Source organism: Pseudophryne corroboree, chromosome 5 (genome assembly GCF_028390025.1).
Source record: "Pseudophryne corroboree isolate aPseCor3 chromosome 5, aPseCor3.hap2, whole genome shotgun sequence".
NCBI lineage: Eukaryota > Metazoa > Chordata > Amphibia > Anura > Myobatrachidae > Pseudophryne > Pseudophryne corroboree.
Window position 1 is genome coordinate 779,984,833 of NC_086448.1, and position 25,830 is coordinate 780,010,662.

The 25,830-nt window shown below is 43.7% G+C and overlaps 1 protein-coding gene across 5 annotated transcripts in view; it reads left to right on the top strand.

The window, feature by feature from the left end:
* ADCYAP1R1 (ADCYAP receptor type I) overlaps positions 1-25,830 on the top strand; it is a 483,354-nt gene that overhangs the window by 39,058 nt on the left and 418,466 nt on the right. The window contains exon 2 of one of the 5 annotated variants that reach the window (XM_063924333.1): positions 2,718-2,816. The exons of the other annotated variants lie outside the window; for them this stretch is intronic. The gene's annotated coding sequence lies outside the window, so the exon portion shown is untranslated. The remainder of the gene's footprint in view (positions 1-2,717; positions 2,817-25,830) is intronic. 5 annotated transcript variants of the gene reach the window in all.

Sequence of the window (25,830 nt, forward strand, 5' to 3'; positions counted from 1 at the left end):
CCAGATTTTTAAAAAAAAATTGTACTGTAGCTAAACTTGAGCAAGGTGACCTAGAACGCAAAGAGCAAACGCGAATGGCCAATCCCAAATGGAAATGTCGAACCTTGACCGCAAATGGCAAAAGCAAGTGGCTAGCATTATATGCAAAACTGCAAACCATGAAGGAAATGCAAACCAAAAGTGGCATCACAAGCAGAAAATCTCAGCAAGCTAATTTGAATTGCCATATATTGGAGACTCTACCACATGTTTATGACCCTCAAATTGCTAAAAAAAAAAATGTAAGACTCTGCGTGCCTGCGTAACACGTACTAGTACAGGTCTGGGTAAAGTAACATAACCTGTAGGGTAAATGATAACTCTATTGTTATCACAATAATGTGCCTTTAAATCAATACTGAATGTCAAAACTTTATTTTGCACTTTTTATATCAATGAAAAACATTAAAAAAAAGAATGGATCACTGATTATTACCACATGATAAAACTATTACTCATATAATTTTCTTTTTGTCATTAGAAATATACTGTTTTGACTTTTTTTTTATTTCTTTGTAGAAATTTTACTTTAAATTTATTTTATTTAAATTCTACAAATCTATGCTATTACAATGGTCTTGTTAAGTGAAATTATATTGTACAGTATCTCTAACTAATACATAGTAAGGTACTAGCAAAACAACATTAAAAGAAATATAGACTATAGAAGGCATTAAATTATCACTTTGATGTTTTGAAAGGAAATTAACTGTAATTTTAATGGAAAATAAATAATTTTTCCCTGGGTATTTCTCTAGGCAGCTAAAGGATATTTATTCCAAGAAATAGCCTATATAATTTTTTTAAATAGTAAACAGGGAAATTACATTAGAATTAATGAAAAGTCATTATAGAGGACAAGGGTCATAATAAAGCTCTTTGAAGCCATGTTCTAAAAAAACAAAATCAATAAGGTTGTTAATTAAACAATTACTAATTGTAATACAATATAAATAGAGTTTGTTTTACAATTTATATTTCCTGGAGAAGTAATAAAGTAGAAATGGTTATTAGGAAATAAGGAACAATAATTGTCATGCTACAACTAATAATATTCATAATAGGCTAGAATTATTACTACTAAGGATTGTTTATATATACTGTAATCAGTTTGCATTGTTTACAACAATGCTTAATTTAAAAAAAAAGAAAATTTATGAAGCAAAATTAAAATTGAATAAATTGAAATCAAATTTCCTTTACTTTTTAGAATCTAACCTTTTTGGCAATCAAATATTCTTTTGCTAAGGGTACCTGAAGGAAAACAGCTTCAACAACTGAGAAGCTAAGAATAAATTAAGTTAAGAATTTCTTAACAAGGGAACATAGCCTAAAAATGGTCTTTGCTAAAATGTGCTTTCCACAAGGGAACTGATTCATGTTTGTAAGTAAAGCAAAATATCCAACCCTAAATCTCTCTGCACATGTTACATCTGCCTGACCTGCAGTGCAACATGTTTTTGCCCAGTTGCTTGCCTCTTTGCTTTACTTACAAACATGAATCAGGCCATATGACATGTCATGTTTGTGCAGGCAATATTTATGAGAATGCCAGCTATAAAACCAATAATAACAAGGGTGTCATAAATTTTAGTCTGACATTATGGATTTATAGTTTTGATGTTATATTCCAAAGAAATTAAATGAGCAGATTATAAAATGTTGCCGAAAATAAGTGATTTGTTGCAGATTAATTAGTTTGAAAATGCTCCTAATTCAACCAAAATTCAGCAGATAAATAATATTGTGTGTAGGACCAGTCCTGTTGCTAAAATAGCAGTTATTATCACTACAAAACTGCTGCTCCGCCATTATTTAAGAAGACCAACATTGTTTCAAGTAAATTAATCAAATAAATAATAAATTTTAAAAAAAGCCTCAATACCTAAATCCTGAATCTGTCTCAGTACACAGTCTGGCCTACCTTCCACTGGACCAGGGCGGCCAAGAGAATCGGATACCAATGCCAAACCAGCCCCAGAATGATCAGCACAGGGATGGCGTCTCTGTTTGGGTTCTTAAAACATCATACCTCCCCTCCCAGAGGCCATCATTCCCAGTATTTTACTTCCTGCCTCCCCTATTCCATGTCAGATGGGGTAATCCTGGAGGGGCAATTTTGCCATCCCTTTGCTTTTACAATAACAGACAGTGATCCCTAAGACCCCCTGCCCACTAAAAAAAAACACTATTTTAGAAAAAAGTTTAACTAAACAAAAATCTTTACAGACCCTCATTCCTAAAAAAAATTATTCCACATTTAAAAGAGTCACTTGTACAATCGGTTTGACCAATGCAAAAAAAGTGCCTCTTACCAGCACTCTCTTGTGATTGGCTGGCTGGGAAGACGAGTACTGGTCATATCACATTGGCTGCTTTCATTGTGTTTTTGGATTTATTTATTTTCATCTGGTTTGGGACAGATCAAGACATTTTTAATTCTCCCATTTGTGCAATGACGGATCAAGAATGAATAAATTAAGATTTCTAAAATAAAGATTGCTAATTTAATAAAGTGGTGAGAGTTTCAGGAAAAGTGTATTTTACAGTTGTGAATATGTGTTTTATACTTTTTTTAATGACACAATATTTGCTCACGTGACTAGAGTCTTCTCTGTTCCATGTGTCATGTCTTTCTACCTCCTATGACCCTGCTGAAACTTCTGCTGTTTGTTTAGTCACATGTATGGGGATGCGGTCAATTTACCTACAATCAAAATCCCGACAACCATTGATCGACGGTCAAAATCCCGCCATGGTCAAAATCTAAACCCCATGTATGTATCTATCCGTGCTAGCTGTTATTGCCAACTTATGTACAATAGGTGTTATTATGTTCATTGTATTCATGTATTTGTTTATTGCATTCCTATTTCGGCCTGTTCTGCGGAATTTGTGGTGCCGTATAAATAGAAGGGGATCCGGTCTTTAGGTCGACAGTAAGTAGGACGACACTGTCTAGGTCGACCACTATTGGTCAACAGTAAGTAGGTTGACATGGTTTCTAGGTCAGCAGGGACTCTATGTCGACATGACAAAAGGTCGACATGAGTTGTTGTTTTTTTAAATCTTATTTTTTTTTTATACTTTACGATACACGTGGACTACAATTGGGAACAGTAGCGGAGCGAGGCACCTTGCCTGAAGCATGGCCAGCAAAGCGAGCCATGCGAAGGGACACGGTGCACTAATTGGGGTTCCCGGTCATTGTACGGAGAAAACGACACCAAAAAAAGTTTGAAAAACTTATGTTGACCTAGTACATGTTGACCTAGAGTCCCTGTCGACCTAGAAACCATGTTGACCTACTTACTGTTGACCAATAGTAGTCGACCTAGACACTGTCGACTACCTAACATACCACACCCAACTGGAAGATGATGGTGATCAGTTGCATTGATCTTAGAGACTCTTGTCTATGATACTGGAACTATTTGGGTGGCAAAGTTGCATTAACAAGGGTCTCGATCTTATTAACTGTCATGGCCCCACATCCCTTTTTACCGCTAGGGACTAGCCCTGCTGCTGGTTATAATTTTGACATCAGGACCCTATTCCTTGGAACGGTATAAACCAGGATGGAACATTTATTGCTGCTGGTTAAATATGTTGGTGTTTGTGTGAATGGGAGGGATTTATTTACAGTACTTGTGCATTAACAGATATTTCTTTAGTGCATACATATTCCGCAGCACTGTACTAAAAATATTAGTCATTCCCATCAGTCCCTGTCCCAGTGGAGCTATATTCCCTACCACATGTACCAACATGTACCAGTACTTTATTGTATTGTGGGAGGAAACCGGAGAGGGGCGTGTGCAGCGGGAAACCTTATCTGGGCCTCTCTAGACTGCCCCCTTGTGTCCTGGGTGAAGATACTTGACCACTCGCCGCTCTTTTATACAGCTATACTAATGAATATTGGTCAAGCCCACAAAATTGTGTCTTTCACTCCGTGTACTGAACAGAGGTTCCTTACATGACAGTGGGTAGATGTCCATTTTGCCAGGACAATAATATACCTTAAATGACCTGTTTATTGTATAAGCTATTTATGATGACATTTGAGTAATTAGCCAAGTCACGATTTTCTTTATCTCTAGCCTTTTATATATGCAGGTTGATTTAAAAAAAAAAAAAAAAAGGTTTTCAAGTGCCTCCACTAGATATTTGCTGGGCTGTTCCGTAAAGTGCTGCATGATAGAATAATGCAACAATGAAAGTGCTTTCACAAAACCTGAGTCACAATGAGACTATCCAGGGAAGAAAATTGAGCTGCAAACGATTGCCAGGAAGCATATTCCATTATGAAACGCGTTCTGCTCTCTGCTTTTGTTCGAGCAAACCGACTTCCACAGAGCGCCTTCTTGTCATTTTATTTTCTCTCAACATGTTGCTGGATGTTTCTTCAGAATCAAAAATTGCCCAGTTCCATGCTTATAAAAATAGAAAAATAGAAAAATCTTTGCTCTTACGTGTGGAATAGGCAAATGCAAAACTTTCATAATAAAAATGTATCCATGGGTTGGGTATGAAATGTCGGCATTCATCATGAACGCCGTGGAAAAAAATTACATTTTAGAATGTTGATTTTTCATCCCGGTGGCCCAGCAGTGACTTACCTCCTTCTGATAGCTGTGGCATCTTCTGGGTCCCGGTGGTCATGGGACCATCACTTCTGGGTCAAACCTCATACGCTGATGCAGGCCTGTAAGTATTTCTACCCTATACTTAACCTTAACATCCCCTAGTGTCCTAATCCTACCCTTCGCACCCCACAACTTAGTTATTTCGACATTTTGATCCTGCCACAGTTGGAGAAGGTTTCTTCTCATTTTGGAGGAGTTCAATTATCCTTGTTTTGATCAATTCTGTACAGAGGATGTTGGGAAGTAAGCGATAAATCATTTATCTGAAAGGAAATATCCATCCTTATTTAATCTCTAGAAAATTCTGCTGTTCTGTCTGGAGTTGTATTGTTTGCTTGCATCTTTTATCATCTACCAAGCAATTTTATACCTTATTGAACAAATGTTATGTTCTTAAATGCCCCTATACAGTATATGGATCTGTTTGTACCACTTATCTAGTATCCATCTTCTATGTGAAGTCACACTCATTTATTGTTATTATTGTCTACCCCTGAAGAACACCTTTTGGACGTAACGCGTAGGGAGATTGGTGTGGAGTACCCACACAGCCAGTAAAGTCTTACCCGCCTATTGAGCTCATACCTGTAAGGATATAGGCGAGAGCAAACGTACAAGTGATAATTGTGTAATTATTGCTGCCTACTATATTGTGAAAAGACATTTTTAATATGATCATGGTATGTGGTCAACATACCGCCGCACGGGATCCCAGCAATCACAATTTCGGCGCCGTAATGCCTGCGCCACAGGCTTTTCTCCGTCTATGGTTGTCCATGACACTCATAGATGGAGAATATAACCTGTGGCGAGCGCAGCGAGCCACCGTGCCCGCAGCGTGGCGAGCACAGCAAGCCCGCAAGGTGCTTACTAGCGTTTGCCACTCTGCCGGCATCCTGGTGGCTGGGATGCCGGCTTCGGTATAATGATGGCCAGCATCCTGGCCATCGGTAACTCATACCGATCCCATGTTCATATTGTTTTTATGGAGAATAAAATATAATTTTCTATAGATTAATTAGGCCCTTTGTGTTGGGTGAACGTTTTGGCGAGTTCCCTTAAGGAACATCATTTGGAACATCTTAACCCTTAAGGAACATTATTTGGAACATCTTAACCCTACTGTGGGAATACAGGAAAATAAAGGAATCAAATATACATCAAAGGACTTTGGCCGTTATTCAGAGTTGTTAGCAAAACAATAAAGTTAGCAGTTGGGCAAATATCCTTCTGATTTATTTGATATCATTTATATATATATATATATATATATATATATATATAATAGTATATACATATAAAACTCACCCATCCACTTATAAGAGCCCAAAGACCGTTTCAATCAAAAATAAATTACTTTCATCAGGGTAGGGGGGAAAAGCATGTATTTTGGATTGAAACGGTCATTGAGCTCTTACAAGTGATGATTATACTTCATACATAAATGTCTACAAATTGTTTTCATCATGTGCCTGGGTGTGCTGATTCTTCCTGTGTCTCAAGTAGATGGGGGGAGGGGGGGCGGTGTTGGCCGCATTATTTTCATGGACTTTCCGCCACTACAATTTGATATATTTTTGTAATGAGTGCTGCTTCTAGCTCCTTGACAGCATTTTTATATTTTTAAAATAGCCTTTTGACTCAAGTGGTTCCACTACTCACCAAATATAAGGCTATATTTCACAGGAGTGATAAGTACTGTATTCAGTATTAGGAACTCATAGTCCTTTCAGTCTGTTAACCATTCTTAAAATCATAATGAAGCAACAACTTTGAAATAAAGGAAAGGAGAGAGAGAAATGCCACGCATTGTTTATAGAGAAAACCTTACACCGATGTGTACAGTCACTAATTTAAAGACGACAGACAGAAGGTAGCACAATGAAGGATTCATCCTTCTTCCTCAGGGGTCCTTCAAGCTTTGTTCATCATTCATCATTTTCTTAGAAGCTACAGATTTGTGTTCTTGGAATCCCGCTAATTGGCTTTCCATTTACAATGTGAATTGCGCAGAGTAAAGATGTAGAGACTGCCTGCTCGTTAGTAGAGGAATTCGGACACAAGGTACTCAGAGCAAGTTAATGTGGCCTGCTTGAAAGTCCTCTGTTTCATAGCGGAACATAAAGGATTGAATGTTGTAACTTCATAAGGATAATTATAACATTCACTTTATAAGTTATGTCTTATTGCTAAACTGATACTGTTTTACCGTACATGGAGGATGATTCAGGTTGGATCACAAAACGTGATCCAACCGCAAATATTACGAAAAGGATGCGGGCGCATATGCAGCAGAAAATGCGAATGCCTCTGCCTATCAATCAGGCAGAGACGTTCGCTGGGCAGGGGGGGCGGCAGTGCTCCATTTCCTAGGCGGAGACGGAGCATTGCAGGGGCGTGGCTTAAAAAGGGGGTGGGGGCGAATGGGGGCGTGAAGAGGGCGTGATCGGGCGGCTGCATGATGTCCCATGCAGCCACCGCAATCAGAAAGATAGCGGTCGGGCCTCCTGCGGGCGCAGCCAAGATGCGCTGGTAGGAGGCAACCCTAATTTCTGGCTAATTCCGCTGCGATCGCAATTTCTGCTTGATCAAGGGGGGAGAGCGGCAGTCAGCATGCTGCGGCCCCCAGCATGCGATCACAAGGATTGCAAATTCTGCTAATTAGCAGAATTTGCAATCCTTACTGAATTGGGCCTTTGATGCTGGACTAGGTTAATGACTATTTGCAGAGGCAATGCAAATATGTCCCCTCTTCTTGTAGCAGCCTAACCCGGGGGTGCCTGAACCTAACCCCCTCCCCACAGCCTAAACCTAACACCCCTTCCCCCTGCAGCATAAACTTAACACACACCGTCCCTCCCCACGGCCTAACTAACCCTACCCCGGGGTGCCTAAACCTACGCCCCCCTCCACGCAGCCTAAACCTAACACCCTCGCAGCATAAACTTAACACTCCCCCCCCTCCACCTGGCTTACTTGTCCTGCGGCCCGGCACCCGCTCATTCGGCGGCTGGGATCTATATACGCCGTGTCACTTTCGATTGTTTATCTAACTAACAGCGCTCTTTGACTTGTATAAATATAATACATGGGTTAGATAGATTATGAGGAAATACTGATGGCAAATTATGCTTATAGAATGGACGCTAGAGTGATATTATGTTTCATTATATACCTTTTTTATGATACAGGCTATCCTATTTTGGCCATCTTTAATGAATTAGCCATGTGGTTTGTTAGCCCTATATAACACCTAGCTGGCACTAGGCCTGTCATTGCCCCTGAGTAAGTCTAGAGGAGAGGACATAGTTCCACCTGGATGAAACGCGTTGGAAACTTGCTGCATGCTAACTCTCAGATAAGCTGTTTCTCATTTACTCTAATATATGAGCATTTACTTGTTTTATTGAAGCTCTGAGACTGTAAAATCGTTCACACTATGTATGTCTATTTGTATGTTTTTATGTACTCTGGATTCCCATTAAACCATTGAAAAATGTTTTGGATGTCAGTGACCTTATTAGGATCTTTATAAAAAACAGGAGATAAGCTGATATATTATTATATACATGGTATGGGTTCACTTATAGCCCTCTTCTTCACACATTTGGTGTTGTTTCTAGTTTATTGCACTAGGAGACGCCCTTATTTTTTACTATTTTTCAGATTAGTTGAGAGTTGGTGTGTTTGACAACTAGGAGCTTCAGCTGTCCCATACGAGTGGATTTTTATAGCCATGTAACACAGAGCTTTTGGTATACACTGACCTAGCACCAAAACTGTTATATTTCACATACAGTACTATATATATATATATACACACCGTATTTTTCGGACCATAAGACGCACCGGACCATAAGACGCACCTAGTTTTTAGAGTAGGAAAACTGGAAAAAAAAAATATTCTGACCTCTAAGAGATATTTCTGGGATTTCTCAGACTCAAGAATACAGTGCAGCCTTCTGTCAGAGCCAGAATACACACACACACACACACACACACACACACACACACACACACACACACACACACACATCAGAGCCAGCATACACACACACACACACACACACACACACACACACTGACAGTACCAGTGGTTCCCTGCATCTCCTGAGCAGGGAGGAGGTAGGGAGGAGGTGGGGGAGAGCGGGGGAGTCACATGACGCCGGCTCTGCTGCTGAGATGTGGCCGCTCTGCTGATGACGGCACAGCAGCAGCAGCAGCATCCAGGACCCGCCGCTACCCGCCGGCCGCCGCTACCCGACAGGAGGGAGGAGGTATGAGGGAGCGGGGGAGTTACATGACGCTCTGCTGATGACGGCGCAGCAGTAGCATCCAGGACCCGCCGCTACCCGCCAGTCTCCGCTACCCGCCGGCCGCCGCCACTACCCGCTACCCGCAAACGTCTTATTCGCTCCATAAGACGCACATACTTTTCCCCCCACATTTTTGGGGAGAAAAAGTGCGTCTTATGGTCCGAAAAATACGGTATATATATATATATATATTTAAATATATATATATATATTTAAATATATATATATATATATATATATATATATATACAAGCAGAGGGTCCACACTCACGTTAGAGTATATATAAAGTGCTGGGGTGACATCCAATGAGGGGAAAACATCCAACTCCAATACAATTTCCAAATAAGGGGAGCACTCACCAGTCTTCAAGCAGACATAAGATTTATTAAAGCCATCAGTAGTAGGTAAATTAGATCGACGTTTCGGTCATGTTTCTGACCTTTGTCAGGATACCAGTACAGTGAACTAGTGCTACATATGTCTGCTTGAAGACTGGTGAGTGCTCCCCTTATTTGGAAATTATATATATATATATATATATATGTAGTATAGTGCACAGTAGTGTGCTGTGATGTGTGTCCCAGTATCACATATACGTATCAGTATATGTGATACTGGGACACACAGCACAGCACACTATTGGTACAAAACCATTGAGTGCTACTACTGATTTTGATTCATTGAGTATCACATGCCGATTTTTAAGATTGATCAGGTTGTAAATTATATGAATCTCCAGTAGGTTTTTGATTCCATAATTTCCACACTTTTATCCCTCCTGATTGGCCAGGCATTCTTGGCTATGTACTCATAGTGGAAGATCCACTTTTTACCAATGTTAATATCCCAGAGCAAATGAATCCATTTATTGTTTGAGGCTAATTACTCGAATAAGATGTATCCCTGATTAAGTCTCTGTGAGAGACAAAACGCGTTGGTTTATCACATTTGTTGTGATCTGACCTCCAACTTACAATCCTTGAAGGAGGAGTTTGCAAAATAAATATTTGTACATCTGCTCTCATGTGCACCACCACTGGATGTTAGTGGTGGTTGAAATGTTTTATGGACAGTTATATCAGTAGAGTATCAGATGATCTTTTATACATTTTAATACATTTTGCGTATTGGAACATATTGTTTGTTTTCCTAAACAAGATTTTATTTGACATTAGGTCATTCTGTCACAAAAATAGGGGTGTTATAACAACCCCAAGGCGCCAATAACACTAATACTACATATTTGTTTTTTGGTTCCTCATAGCAGGGAACCTAGTGTAATAATGCAGCCGACCCTAATTATTGAATGTGATCTCTACCCTATTACTCTATTTTCAATCAATGCAGAAAGACGTTTTTTTTTTTTTTTTGCTGTACACATATATATATATATATATATATATATAGTGCAGTGTAGTTGGCACTCGATGATCTCAACTCAATACCGGGGTGCCCTCCTTCTGATGTACACAGTCACAAGGTTGGCGAAACTGGGAGACAGATGTCCACTGACCCCATATCACAAAACCAGGCGGCACTCCTCGGATTTAAATGTGGAAAAAAATCTTTATGTGAGAAACAACATGGGAGTCCAACGTTTCAACACCGCGGCGGGTGTTTTTTTCAAGGACACATGGTGAAACACCATGTGTCCTTGAAAAAAACACCCGCCGCGGTGTTGAAACGTTGGACTCCCATGTTGTTTCTCACATAAAGATTTTTTTCCACATTTAAATCCGAGGAGTGCCGCCTGGTTTTGTGATATGGGGTCAGTGGACATCTGTCTCCCAGTTTCGCCAACCTTGTGACTGTATATATATATATATATATATATTTATTTATATTAGGTGATGTGCCCGGTTTCACTCTGGTAGACCTTCGAGGTGAACTGTTTTGATGAAGGGGGCATGTGGCCACTCCTCCTGGATTTAGCCACGCCATGCTTAAACCCCCATCCAATTGTGTATGGTAACATATCAATTAGAGATTGTGTTCCAGCACTTACATGGGGTTGAGTTTGTCCGCCGGTCACCAGACCGTCGGCGGGATCCCGGTTATGAGATGGGCCCTTGGGGGGGGGGGGGGGATGGGAGCACAACAAATCCCCTTGATGGCTCACTGTGAGAATTGTCCCTGTTGGTCGGCATGTCAACCAGCGGGCTATTGAGCGTGCGGGATCCCGGCATCTGTATTGTGACCGGCGGTCGGTACCATAACCGCATCGCCTTACATGTTATTGGATGCTAAAGAGATAAGAGGGTGTTTTATATAACATGTTGCTTGAATTAACTATGTTGTCAGTGTTTGTAGTCCCCTGTACTCACAGGTATCGCCATTTGTCCTTTATTGAGTCTACATAGTTTTGTTTCTCTGACGTCCTAGTGGATGTTGGGTACTCCATAAGGACCATGGGGAATAGACGGGCTCCGCAGGAGACTGGGCACTCTAAAAGAAAGATTAGGTACTATCTGGTGTGCACTGGCTCCTCCCTCTATGCCCCTCCTCCAGACCTCAGTTAGAATCTGTGCCCGGCCCGAGCTGGTTGCACACTAGGGGCTCTACTGAGCTTCTAGTAAAGAAAGTATTCGTTAGGTTTTTTTTTTTCAGTGAGATCTGCTGGCAACAGACTCACTGCTATGAGGGACTTAGGGGAGAGAAGCGAACCTACCTGCTTGCAGCTAGCTTGGGCTTCTAGGCTACTGGACACCATTAGCTCCAGAGGGATCGAACACAGGCCCAGCCTCGGTCGTTCGGTCCCGGAGCCGCGCCGCCGTCCCCCTTGCAGAGCCAGAAGCAAGAAGAACATCCTGGAAATCGGCGGCTGAAGACTCCAGTCTTCATTAAGGTAGCGCACAGCACTGCAGCTGTGCGCCATTGCTCCCTATGCACACCACATACTCCGGTCACTGATGGGTGCAGGGCGCTGGGGGGGGGGGGCACCCTGGGCTGCAATTAGAGTACCTTACATTGGCAAACAGCACATAATATAGTCTAAATAACTATATATGTGCAAAAATCCCCCGCCATAATATAAATATAAGAGCGGGAGAAGTCTGCCGAGAAGGGGGCGGGGCTATCTCCCATAGCACACTGGCGCCATTTCCTCTTCACAGCTCCGCTGGAAGACAGCTCCCCAGGCTCTCCCCTGCAGTTTCCAGGCTCAAAGGGTAAAAAAGAGAGGGGGGGCACTAAATTTAGGCGCAAACTGTATATGTAAAGCAGCTATAGGGAAAAATCACTTTGTGTTAGTGTAAATCCCTGATTATATAGCGCTGTGGTGTGTGCTGGCATACTCTCTCTCTGTCTCCCCAAAGGACTTTGTGGGGTCCTGTCCTCAGTCAGAGCATTCCCTGTGTGTGTGCGGTGTGTTGGTACGGCTGTGACGACATGTTTGATGAGGAGGCTTATGTGGAGGCGGAGCAGGTGCCGATAAGTGTGATGTCACCCCCTGCGGGGTCGAAACCTGAGTGGATGGATATGTGGAAGGTATTAACCGACAGTGTCAACTCCTTACATAAAAGGTTCGATGACGCAGCTTTGGAACAGCCGGCATCTCAGCCCACGCCTGCCCAGGCATCTCAGAGGCCGTCAGGGGCTCAAAAACGCCCGCAACCTCGGATGGCTGACACAGATGTCGACACGGAGTCTGACTCCAGTGTCGACGAGGATGAGTCAAATATACAATCCACTAGGGCCATCCGATGTATGATTACGGCAATGAAAAATGTGTTGCACATTTCTGACATTAACCCGGTTACCACAAAAAGGGGATTATGTTTGGGGAGAAAAAGCAGCCAGTGACTTTTCCCCCATCTGATGAGTTAAACGAATTGTTTGAAGAAGCGTGGGGTTCCCCAGATAAGAAACTAGTAATTTCTAAGCGGTTACTAATGGCGTACCCTTTCCCGTCAACGGATAGGTTACGCTGGGAGACATCCCCTAAGGTGGACAAAGCGCTCACACGCTTATCAAAAAAGGTGGCACTGCCGTCTCAGGATACGGCCGCCTTAAAGAAGCCTGCAGATAGAAAGCAGGAGGCTATCCTGAAGTCTGTGTATACACACTCAGGTACTATACTGAGACCTGCTATTGCTTCAGCATGGATGTGTAGTGCTGCAGCAGCATGGTCTGATTCCCTGTCAGATAACATTGATTCCCTTGACAGGGACACTATTTTGCTAACTATAGAGCATATTAAAGACGTAGTCTTATATATGAGAGATGCACAGAGGGACATTTGCCGGCTGGCATCTAGAATTAATGCAATGTCCATTTCTGCCAGGAGAGTATTATGGACTCGGCAGTGGACAGGTGATGCTGATTCTAAAAGGCACATGGAAGTTTTGCCTTATAAGGGTGAGGAATTGTTTGGGGACAGTCTCTCGGACCTCATGTCCACAGCAACAGCTGGGAAGTTGACCTTTTTACCTCAGGTCCCCTCACAGCCTAAGAAAGCACCGTATTATCAAGTACAGTCCTTTCGGCCTCAGAAAGGCAAGCGGGTCAGAGGCGCGTCCTTTCTGCCCAGAGGCAGGGGTAGAGGGAAAAAGCTGCACCAGACAGCCAGTTCCCAGGAACAAATATCCTCCCCTGCATCCACTAAGTCCACCGCATGACGCTGGGGCTCCACAGGTGGAGCCAGGTGCGGTGGGGGCCCGTCTCCGGAACTTCAGCGACCAGTGGGTTCGCTCACAGGTGGATCTCTGGGTTCTACATGTATCTCAGGGATACAGGCTGGAGTTCGAGACGTCTCCCCCTCGCCGTTACCTCAAATCAGCCTTGCCTGCTACTCCCAAGGAAAGGGAGGTAGTACTGGCGGCAATTCACAAGCTGTACCTCCAGCAGGTGATAATCAAAGTTCCTCTCCTTCAACAGGGACGAGGTTACTATTCCACAATGTTTGTGATACCGAAACCAGACGGTTCGGTGAGACCCATTCTAAATTTGAAATCCTTGAACACTTATATAAGGAAGTTCAAGTTCAAAATAGAATCGCTCAGGGCGGTTATTGCAAGCCTGGAAGAGGGGGATATTATGTTGTCACTGGACATCATGGATGCTTACCTTCATGTCCCCATTTACCCACCTCACCAGGAGTACCTCAAGGTTGTGGTACAGAACTGCCATTACCAATTCCAGACGTTGCCGTTTGGTCTGTCCACGGCACCGAGGGTGTGTTCCAAGGTAATGGCCAAAATGATGATACTCCTTCGAAAGAAGGGAGTTATAATTATCCCGTACTTGGACGATCTCCTTATAAAGGCGAGGTCCAAGGAGCAGTCATTGATCGGAGTAGCACTATCTCAGGAAGTGCTACAACAGCACGGCTGGATTCTGAATATCCCACAGTCGCAGCTGGTTCCTACGACGCGTCTGCTGATATTGGGCATGTTTCTGGACACAGAACAGTAGAAGGTGTTTCTCCCGGAGGAGAAGGCCAAGGAGTTGTCATCTCTGGTCAGAGACCTCCTGCAACCAAAACAGGTGTCGGTGCATCATTGCACGCGAATCCTGGAAAAGATGGTAGCTTCTTTCGAAGCAATTCCCTTCGGCAGGTTCCTTGCAAGGAATTTTCAGTGGGACCTGTTAGACAAGTGAGGATCGCATCTTCAGATGCATCGGCTGATCACCCTGTCCCCGAGGGCCAGGGTGTCTCTGCTGTGGTGGCTGCAGAGTGCTCATAGTAACATAGTAACATAGTATCTGAGGTTGAAAAAAGACAATTGTCCATCGAGTTCAACCTATTTGTGGTGTCCTATGCATGATGATTTGACTAAAATTTCTGACTGATGCTGCTGTCAGCCATTGCATTTAATCCCTATTTATAGTAACTATAATGCATGACTATGCACCATACCCCTGGATATCCTTTTCCAATAGGAATTTATCTAACCCATTCTTAAAGGTGTTGACAGATTCCGCCATTACAACTCCCTCGGGCAGGGAATTCCAAACACGTATTGTCCTTACCGTGAAAAAGCCTTTACGCCGTATTGTGCGGAATCTCCTCTCCTCTAACCTGAGCGAGTGTCCACGAGTCCTCTGTGTTGATCTAACCAAAAACAGGTCCCGCGCAAGCTCTGTGTATTGTCCCCTTATATATTTGTAGATGTTGATCATATCCCCTCTTAGTCTCCGCTTTTCCAATGTAAACATGCCTAATCTTTCAAGCCTTTCCTTGTATTCCATCGTCTCCATGCCCTTAATTAGTTTGGTCGCCCTCCTCTGTACCTTTTCAAGCTCCAGGATATCCTTTTTGTAGTACGGTGCCCAGAACTGTACACAGTATTCAAGGTGTGGCCTCACTAGTGATTTATATAACGGGAGTATAATACTCTCGTCCCTAGCATCAATACCCCGTTTTATGCATGCTAATATCTTATTAGCCTTCTTTGCTGCAGTCCTACTTTGGATACTACTTCTTAGCTTGCTATCTATGAGGACACCTAAGTCCTTTTCCAGTACAGAATCCCCTAATTTTACCCCATTTAGTAGGTAGGTGTAATTTTTGTTCTTGTTACCACAGTGCATTACCTTACACTTGTCTGTGTTGAAGCGCATTCTCCATTTGGCTGCCCATGCTTCTAATTTAACTAAGTCGTTCTGAAGAGACTCAGCATCCTCCTCTGTATTTATAGCCTTACACAATTTGGTATCATCTGCAAAAATTGACACCATGCTCTCTAGACCTTCTGTTAGGTCGTTAATGAAAATATTGAACAATAGCGGTCCTAATACTGAGCCTTGCGGCACACCACTTAGCACTTCAGTCCAAGTTGAAAAAGATCCATTAACCACAACGCGCTGCTTCCTATTATCTAACCAGTTTTTGACCCAAGTGCATATTGTGCTTCCTAGCCCTGATTCTTGTAGCTTGTATATAAGTCTCATGTGTGGTACAGTATCGAACGCTTTGGCAAAGTCTAAAAAGATTACATCCACGTCTTTACCCTGATCTAGGTTTGCGCTTACTGTTTCATAAAAGCCAAGTAAGTTGGTTTGACAGGATCTGTCCTTCATAAACCCATGTTGATTCCTTTTAATTACCTTATTGGTTTCAAGGAACTTCTGAATACTATCTCTTAGAATACCTTCCAATACTTTCCCCACTATAGATATAAGACTAACTGGTCTATAATTACCTGGTTCAGCTTTACTTCCCTTTTTGAATATAGGCACTACTTCCGCTATACGCCAGTCTTTGGGAACCATACCTGATATAACTGAATCCTCAAAGATCAAAGATAGTGGTTTTGCCAGTTCAGAGTGAAGCTCCATTAGAACCCTTGGATGAATACCATCGGGCCCTGGTGATTTATTAATCTTTAAATGTTTTAATCGGTCACAGACTACTTCCTCGCTTAAATAAGTACCTATCAGTGTGATATTGTCATTATTGAGATTGTGTGTCAGTCCCTGAATTGGGTCCTCTCTAGTGAATACTGTTGAAAAAAACTCATTTAGTGTGTCCGCTATGTCATTATCATTTTTGCTTAAGACTCCCAACTTGTCTTTCAAAGGGCCTATACTCTCCTTTTTTAATCTCTTGCTATTAATGTATTTAAAGATTTTTTTGGGATTCGCTTTGCTTTCCTTTGCTACTAGTTTTTCAGTTTCTACTTTAGCCGCTCTTATTTCCTTTTTGCAATTTTTGTTACATTCCTTATATTGCTGAAATGACTCTGCATCCCCGTCAGATTTGTATTTTTTAAATGCTCGCCTTTTCTTGCCCATAAGTTCCTTAATCTTTTTGTTAAGCCACATCGGTTTATGATTTTTATTCCCTTTTTTGCTACTCATAGGAATATATTTGAGTGTATTTTTAGCTAGCAGAAATTTTAGTACCTCCCATTTCTCCGTAGTATTTTTTCCTACAAACAAACCTTCCCATTCAATATCCCTGAAAAATACCCTCATCATTTCAAAGTTGGCTTTGCTAAAGTTTAAAGTCCTAGTTGAGCCAGTATAGGGCTGTTTGTAGAAACTGATATTGAATGTGACCATATTGTGGTCGCTGTTTCCTATGGGTTCCCCTACTATAATACCCGATACCAAATCCTGATTGTTTGTTAATACCAGGTCTAAGATTGCATTGTACCTAGTTGGTTCCTCATCTTCTCGAGGGCCGCAGATTCGGCATTCAGGACTGGGTCCTGGTGACCACGGATGCAAGCCTCCGAGGTTGGGGAGCAGTCACTCAGGGAAGAAACTTCCAAGGACAATGGTCGAGTCAGGAGACTTCCCTACACATAAATATTCTGGACCTAAGGGCCATTTACAATGCCCTAAGGCAAGCAGAACCCCTGCTTCAAAACCAGCCGGTGCTGATTCAGTCAGACAACATCACGGCTGTCGCTCATGTAAACCGACAAGGCGGCACAAGAAGCAGGATGGTGTTGGCAGAGGCCACAAGGATTCTCCGATGGGCGGAGTATCACGTGCTAACACTGTCAGCAGTGTTCATTCCGGGTGTGGAAAACTAGGAAGCAGACTTCCTCAGCAGGCACGACCTCCACCCGGGAGAGTGGGGACTTCATCCAGAAGTCTTCACGCAGATTGTGAACCGTTGGGAACGGCCACAGGTGGACATGATGGCGTCCCGCCTCAACAAAAGCTAAAATAGTATTGCGCCAGGTCAAGAGACCCTCAGGCGATAGCTGTGGATGCACTAGTGACACCGTGGGTGTACCAGTCGGTTTATGTGTTCCCTCCTCTTCCTCTCATACCCAAGGTACTGAGGATAGTAAGTAAGAGAGGAGTAAGAACTATACTCGTAGTTCCGGATTGGCCAAGAAGAACTTGGTACCCGGAACTACAAGAAATGATCTCGGAGGACCCATGGCCTCTGTCTCTCAGACAGGACCTGTTACTGCAGGGGCCCTGTCTGTTCCAAGACTTACCGCGGCTGCGTTTGAAGGCTTGGCGGTTGAACGCCGGATCCTAACGGAAAAGGGCGTTCCAGATGAAGTGATTCCTACGCTGTTAAAGGCTAGGAAAGACGCTGCCTGAAGTTCAGACGTTGTTAAGGGAGTGCTGCATATTCAGCCCCCTTTTTGTGCCTCCAGTGGCACCTTGGGATCTCAACGTAGTGTTGGAATTCCTAAAATCACATTGTTTTGAGCCACTTCAGAACGTGGAGTTGAAGTATCTCACGTGGAAAGTGGTCATATATATATTTGGCCTTGGCTTCGGCTAGGCGTGTGTCAGAATTGGCGGCTTTGTCGTGTGAAAGCCCTTATCTGATCTTCCATAGGGACAGGGCAGAATTGAGGACTCGTCCCCAATTTCTCCCTAAGGTGGTATCAGCGTTTCATTTGAACCAACCTATTGTGGTGCCTGCGGCTACTCGGGACTTGGAGGCTTCCAAGTTGCTGGATGTAGTCCGGGCCCTGAAAATCTATGTTTCCAGGACGGCTAGAGTCAGAAAATACTGACTCGCTGTTTCTCCTGCATGCACCCAACAAGCTGGGTGCTCCTGCTTCTAAGCAGACTATTGCTCGCTGGATCTGTAGCACGACTCACCTTGCACATTCTGCGGCTGGACTGCTGCATCCTAAATCAGTAAAAGCCCATTCCACGAGGAAGGGGGCTCTTCTTGGGCGGCTGCCCAAGGGGTCTCGGCATTACAACTTTGCCGAGCTGCTACCTGGTCGGGGTCAAACACGTTTGCAAAATTCTACAAGTTTGATACCCTGGCTGAGGAGGACCTTGAGTTTGCTCATTCGGTGCTGCAGAGTCATCCGCACTCTACCGCCCGTTTGGGAGCTTTGGTATAATCCCCATGGTCCTTACGGAGTACCCAGCATCCACTAGGACGTCAGAGAAAATAAGAATTTACTCACCGGTAATTCTATTTCTCGTAGTCCGTAGTGGATGCTTGGAGCCCGTCCCAAGTGCGGATTGTCTGCAATACTTGTATATAGTTATTGCTTAACTATAGGGTTATTGTTATGAGCCATCTGTTCAGTGAGGCTCAGTTGTTATTCATACTGTTAACTGGGTATAATTATCACGAGTTGTACGGTGTGATTGGTGTGGCTGGTATGAGTCTTGCCCTGGATTCCAAATCCTTTCCTTGTAGTGTCAGCTCTTCCGGGCACAGTTTCCCTAACTGAGGTCTGGAGGAGGGGCATAGAGGGAGGAGCCAGTGCACACCAGATAGTACCTAATCTTTCTTTTAGAGTGCCCAGTCTCCTGCGGAGCCCGTCTATTCCCCGATGGTCCTTACGGAGTACCCAGCATCCACTACGGACTACGAGAAATAGAATTACCGGTGAGTAAATTCTTATTTTTTAAATGCACCAGTCTGCTTGTGTTGTCTATATGCAGCTTCTATGTCCTGATGCTTGTTACTGTCTGCAGAGGCCCTGGGGACTCTTCTGTATGCTCCCGCTCATAAGCTGTCGTCTTTATTTAGTTTTGTTATGTCTGTGTCATTTTTCATTGTCTTCATTCTGTCCTTTTTTTCTTCTCTTCTCTTTTTTTTTTTTTAACTAAGAAATAGGTTTGTTTTCTTTCAGCGCTCTGTATCGACTTTGCCCAGATAAAGGTTTGTGTATTGATGGCATTGCAGATCTGGCTGGAAACAGAGTCATTAATATCGCCAAATTATTCACAGGAAAACACAGGCACAGAGTGTTTATATTTAAAGGCCCAGTGTAGTGAGAGCGTTTATCCTGCCGCAGTGATGTGTACTCCGGGATTGCAGCCTGCATGTTCATGAATCTACAAAAATAGCTAATCCAATAGAGATATATTTACTGTATTAAGCGAAAAAACGTTTCTGGCGCAGAGCAAAACCAGCTTGGGCTCTGAGGGGCTCATGCTGGGTTGGACAGAAATTGCTGGAAGCGTGTATAACGATATTTGAACAGGACACAAGTAAAACATGATGATTATTTTTTTTAGTGCATACATTAATAAACATTTCCGGGAAAACATGCAGACCGATCGTTCATTTCACTGCACAGCAGAGCTCGTAGCAATAGTGCTACATATTAGCATAAATGAGGGGTATTTTTAGATGTATTCTGTAAATTAGATGCCCCCGCAGGTTGATATTATTATTACTGGAATGTGCGCCTATTTAGTGATCAGCTAGTGGTGCATATTGCATAACCATGCCTTTACTGTACATTATGTGCATCAGCGCAAGGGCTTCCACTGTTATCCCCTCCCTCCCCCTTTTCAGGCAAGAAGCCACGAGCTGAAATATGTCTCAATCAGTGTACGTTATCACTCAGCTTCAGGTCCTCGGCGCACACTGCACATGTGCAACCTTTGGCTGGTGCATGCATCAGTGACGGGACATGGAGAGTGACTCAATACGTATCCCATACATAGGGAAATGCAGGGGTTTTTTCCAAATGCCCGGAAATGGGCATGCGGTATAAAGGGCTGCAGAGTTTCCTTCCAAGTCTGCTGTGTTTGTATCTGTAGGTGTGAGTGCTCAATCATCGCACCAGAGAGAGAATCTGGTACGTGGCCAACCGAGATCATTGGGCCTGCATATGTCAGACATGCTGTATTACATAAGCTGCTCTTTCTTTGGTGCAGACTATAGCTTGTTACATGCTAATTATACATCCTTCATGGGCTGGCGACAATGGATCTAAAATCAAACATTTGCAAACCACCCTCCAGAAATCCTGCACATGCCCCTGTCACAGGCTACTATAGGCTAACACCATCGCATTCCGGAGTTTGGTAAATCCGACACGCTTTGTAGTCGAAAATGGAGAGGCTAAATACCAGGGATCCTTAATATTTGCAAGTACCCTCGCCCCTTCCCCCCAAAAATAGGGAGTCTCCTGCAACTGCCGGGAGAGTAGGCATGTATGATGTGGACCCCTCCCCTCTCACCGGCGCATGCGTGAGTAGACTCTGGCACTGCATCATTTTACCGGTGAGTTTTGCTGCACCCACGGGCAAGTAAGTATTGTCTATGGGTGCAGGGCCTGTGGTGGGGGCCCATGTTATAGATGCTTAATACATCTGCCGCACTGTACTGTGCACAACAAGGCATTCCGGGGTGATTCCTGAATGGCCTCCACTGTACATTGTATAGGAAACGTTCACAGGCAGAGGTATTTTAATAGCAAGCCCCATCCCCCAGGTGTCAGGATGACAGGTGATCTGATGCTGAGTAACTATGACATTTCGGGAGATACTCATCATCCCAATGGTGCCTAACAGCTAAACCGCAGCTCCCCTGACACACTGCGGCAGTAATGTTCCTAGAGCACCAATTGATCAGTGTTCTTGACAAGTCACTACATATCATCAAAATTCTACAGCCAGGAGAATCAGCCATTAGAAAGACGGTGACTGGAACTGTATGTGATATTACAGCTGTGGTATTCTGACATTTAGGGAGTGGGAGCTTTAGTAGATCTTCATCTCCTTTTATATACTAGTATATAACATTGGAAGAAAGGACGTTTGCAGGCTTAGGCTGGATAAAGGTGTCTGAAATCCACCGAGGTCAAGAAATATTTGAAGGAAAATAAATAGTAAGAAAAGTAAAATAATTGATAAATGTTATAGACGGTTATCGATCTGCCCATGTTCAGGACCTGTGCCTGCGACGATGGTTACAGTGCCCCCTAAGCCGCAGCATGCCCAGCAGTTTGGGGTCGGGGAAGGGGCAGCAATGGTCAATGTTTCAGAAAACGAGGGAGGGAAGGGGGGATGGCCCCGCTTTCTAGGCAAGCAGAAGCCAGTGGCTGAGTCCTTGGACGCAGCATCATCGGCTTCAGCAGAGTGAATTCCCCAGTTATCCCGAGTAACCGGAGATGATCCTCAGATGCCGTTAAGATGCCGCCAATTTACCCAAGATGCCTCCAGAACAATTAGCTTATTTTTGCGCAGTTGCTATGTACAAAGATGCAGCGGGTGTAGCTACTGTGCCCATCTCTCAATCCGGCACTCTTCCTACTTTGCCTAATTTCCCAGAAGTTGCGGGAGACTCACGATTTTTCAGATAGTCCCCTGCACCCCTGGAAGAGTAGACGGATTTTCCGCATCCTAGACGATTCCTTGTGAAATGGTCAGCATACGGAGATAATCACCGCAACTGCGGCACCATATGGAGGGGCCCCACCTCCCTGAAGTGACCAGCAGCGTCTCAATCATGTTGCGACTGACAGGGGGCCTGCGAGCGATATCGCAAAACCCATTCTGCACATGCACCAATCAGTATTGCAGCATCTGCAGAAGCTGACAGTGGGAAGCTCAGATTTTGCACATTCGGACGTATGGATGTACACTATGGAAGGGCTTTGTGGGGGAATATGCAAATGGGGGGGATGGGAGTTAAAAACTTTAAAAAAAAAATGTGGGAAAAAACAAAACTATTATCTTGTCTGCGTCTCCCAGGGTCCTATTATTCCCAAACAGAACCCATACGTCTTCTGTGCCAACAATTTGCAGCCAATTATGTGTAAAACGTTACACGTGATTTTATTTTAAAGGGGATTTTCATCGGAGTGCTACAAAAAGAAATAAAGGACAACAAAAATGGGGAATGTTTTTAAAATTGCTTTTACCGTTGTTGAGATAGAATTTATGTGTATATTACCGGTTACTCGTTTATTATCAGCGCTTGTATTATTTTGCAGTTTGGATTTTGCCTATCAGGCCGGCAGTCACCGCGTTTTAGGAGCAGAGGCTGTCGGAGCTTATCAGTCCATATTTATTTGATTATATGTAAGGGTCTGAGATTGTGGTGCCTGTCAGTTATTGTTTTCACATGGTCATCGGACCAATACAACACCCAAATTAGTAAGCGATTGTATGCGGTTGAATAAGGTCCTCCATGAAGAATGACCGGTGTTTTTTTCCGGAGAAGGTGTGTACAGTCCACATGCCCCTCTGATATTTTGGATTGCACTCCGCAGGCGTCCATTGTAGCATCCAGCATGACGACGTAAGCTCCTCGCACACTCTTTTGTGCTCTGTGTGCTTCACACTACACCATGCAGTGCTTTTCTCTCTTCTGTCATACACACAGCCCAACAGGGGATCTGCCAGTTCTCTCTGCATTGAATGGAAGTATAGAGGCGGCTGCGGCTGCCGAGTGAGTCACTGAGAGGCCACTTCTAATAATTCAAGAGCTCAGCGAGCAGGACTGGGAAGAACTCTCTGCAGAACCCTCATAAAGAGATTGGAGAGATCTCTGCCTAACAGTAATTTGTAGGTGAATCCACCATGAACATATTTGCCTTCAATTAATAATACGACTTACTCAAGTTTTACCAGTATCTGTGCCTGATGCAGAGATGTACAGTAATGCATTTCCTGCTGTGTCTTTGTACGACTGTGCGAAAATATGCAAATGTTGCAGCTTTACTAATCCCAGCGGCTGCGTACAATGAAGGACACAGATCAGACATTTATTGAAGCTCGGAATAGCCATATGGTCGTGCAGCATGAGAGCAGGGCCAGCTGCCTATCTGGCAATTACGGCATTTGATGTACTGGTCCGGCCATGCAGAGAGACCGGGGCTGGCCGAGGCCTCTGCTCAGGGTTGGACTGGCCCACAGGGGCATAAGGGAAACCCCCAGTGGGCCCCACTGCCCCCCCCCCCCCTCCTCCTCTAGGGATCCGGTTCCAGACTCAGCAGAAAATATACATTATACTAGAGATGAGCGGGTTCGGTTTCTCTGAAACCGAACCCGCACGAACTTCATGTTTTTTTCACGGGTCCGAGCAGACTCGGATCCTCCCGCCTTGCTCGGTTAACCCGAGCGCGCCCGAACGTCATCATGACGCTGTCGGATTCTCGCGAGACTCGGATTCTATATAAGGAGCCGCGCGTCGCCGCCATTTTCACACGTGCATTGAGATTGATAGGGAGAGGACGTGGCTGGCGTCCTCTCCATTAGAAATTAGATTAGAAGAGAGAGAGAGATTGTGCAGAGTCAGACAGAGTTTACCACAGTGACCAGTGCAGTTGTTGTTAGTTAACTTTTATTTATTTTAATATATATCCGTTCTCTGCTATATCCGTTCTCTGCCTGAAAAAAAACGATACACAGCAGCAGCCAGTCACACAGTGTGACTCAGTCTGTGTGCACTCAGCTCAGCCCAGTGTGCTGCACATCAATGTATAAAAGGCAAAGCTTATAATAATTGTGGGGGAGACTGGGGAGCACTGCAGGTTGTTATAGCAGGAGCCCCCAGGAGTACATAATATTATATTAATTTAAAATTAAACAGTGCACACTTTTGCTGCAGGAGTGCCACTGCCAGTGTGACTAGTGGTGACCAGTGCCTGACCACCAGTATAGTAGTATATTGTTGTATGTATTGTATACTATCTCTTTATCAACCAGTCTATATTAGCAGCAGACACAGTACAGTGCGGTAGTTCACGGCTGTGGCTACCTCTGTGTCGGCAGTCGGAACTCGGCAGGCAGTCCGTCCATCCATAATTGTATTACAATATATACCACCTAACCGTGGTTTTTTTTTCATTCTTTATACCGTCGTCATAGTGTCATACTAGTTGTTACGAGTATACTACTATCTCTTTATCAACCAGTGTACAGTGCGGTAGTTCACGGCTGTGGCTACCTCTGTGTCGGCAGTCGGCAGGCAGTCCGTCCATCCATAATTGTATTATTATTATAATATATACCACCTAACCGTGGTTTTTTTTTCATTCTTTATACCGTCGTCATAGTGTCATACTAGTTGTTACGAGTATACTACTATCTCTTTATCAACCAGTGTACAGTGCGGTAGTTCACGGCTGTGGCTACCTCTGTGTCGGCAGTCGGCAGGCAGTCCGTCCATCCATAATTGTATTATTATTATAATATATACCACCTAACCGTGGTTTTTTTTCCATTCTTTATACCGTCGTCATAGTGTCATACTAGTTGTTACGAGTATACTACTATCTCTTTATCAACCAGTGTACAGTGCGGTAGTTCACGGCTGTGGCTACCTCTGTGTCGGCAGTCGGCAGGCAGTCCGTCCATCCATAATTGTATTATTATTATAATATATACCACCTAACCGTGGTTTTTTTTTCATTCTTTATACCGTCGTCATAGTGTCATACTAGTTGTTACGAGTATACTACTATCTCTTTATCAACCAGTGTACAGTGCGGTAGTTCACGGCTGTGGCTACCTCTGTGTCGGCACTCGGCAGGCAGTCCGTCCATCCATAATTGTATTATATACCACCTAACCGTGGTTTTTTTATACCACCTAACCGTGGCAGTCCGTCCATAATTGTATACTAGTATCCAATCCATCCATCTCCATTGTTTACCTGAGGTGCCTTTTAGTTCTGCCTATAAAATATGGAGAACAAAAAAGTTGAGGTTCCAAAATTAGGGAAAGATCAAGATCCACTTCCACCTCGTGCTGAAGCTGCTGCCACTAGTCATGGCCGAGACGATGAAATGCCAGCAACGTCGTCTGCCAAGGCCGATGCCCAATGTCATAGTACAGAGCATGTCAAATCCAAAACACCAAATATCAGAAAAAAAAGGACTCCAAAACCTAAAATAAAATTGTCGGAGGAGAAGCGTAAACTTGCCAATATGCCATTTACCACACGGAGTGGCAAGGAACGGCTGAGGCCCTGGCCTATGTTCATGGCTAGTGGTTCAGCTTCACATGAGGATGGAAGCACTCAGCCTCTCGCTAGAAAACTGAAAAGACTCAAGCTGGCAAAAGCACCGCAAAGAACTGTGCGTTCTTTGAAATCCCAAATCCACAAGGAGAGTCCAATTGTGTCGTTTGCGATGCCTGACCTTCCCAACACTGGACGTGAAGAGCATGCGCCTTCCACTATTTGCATGCCCCC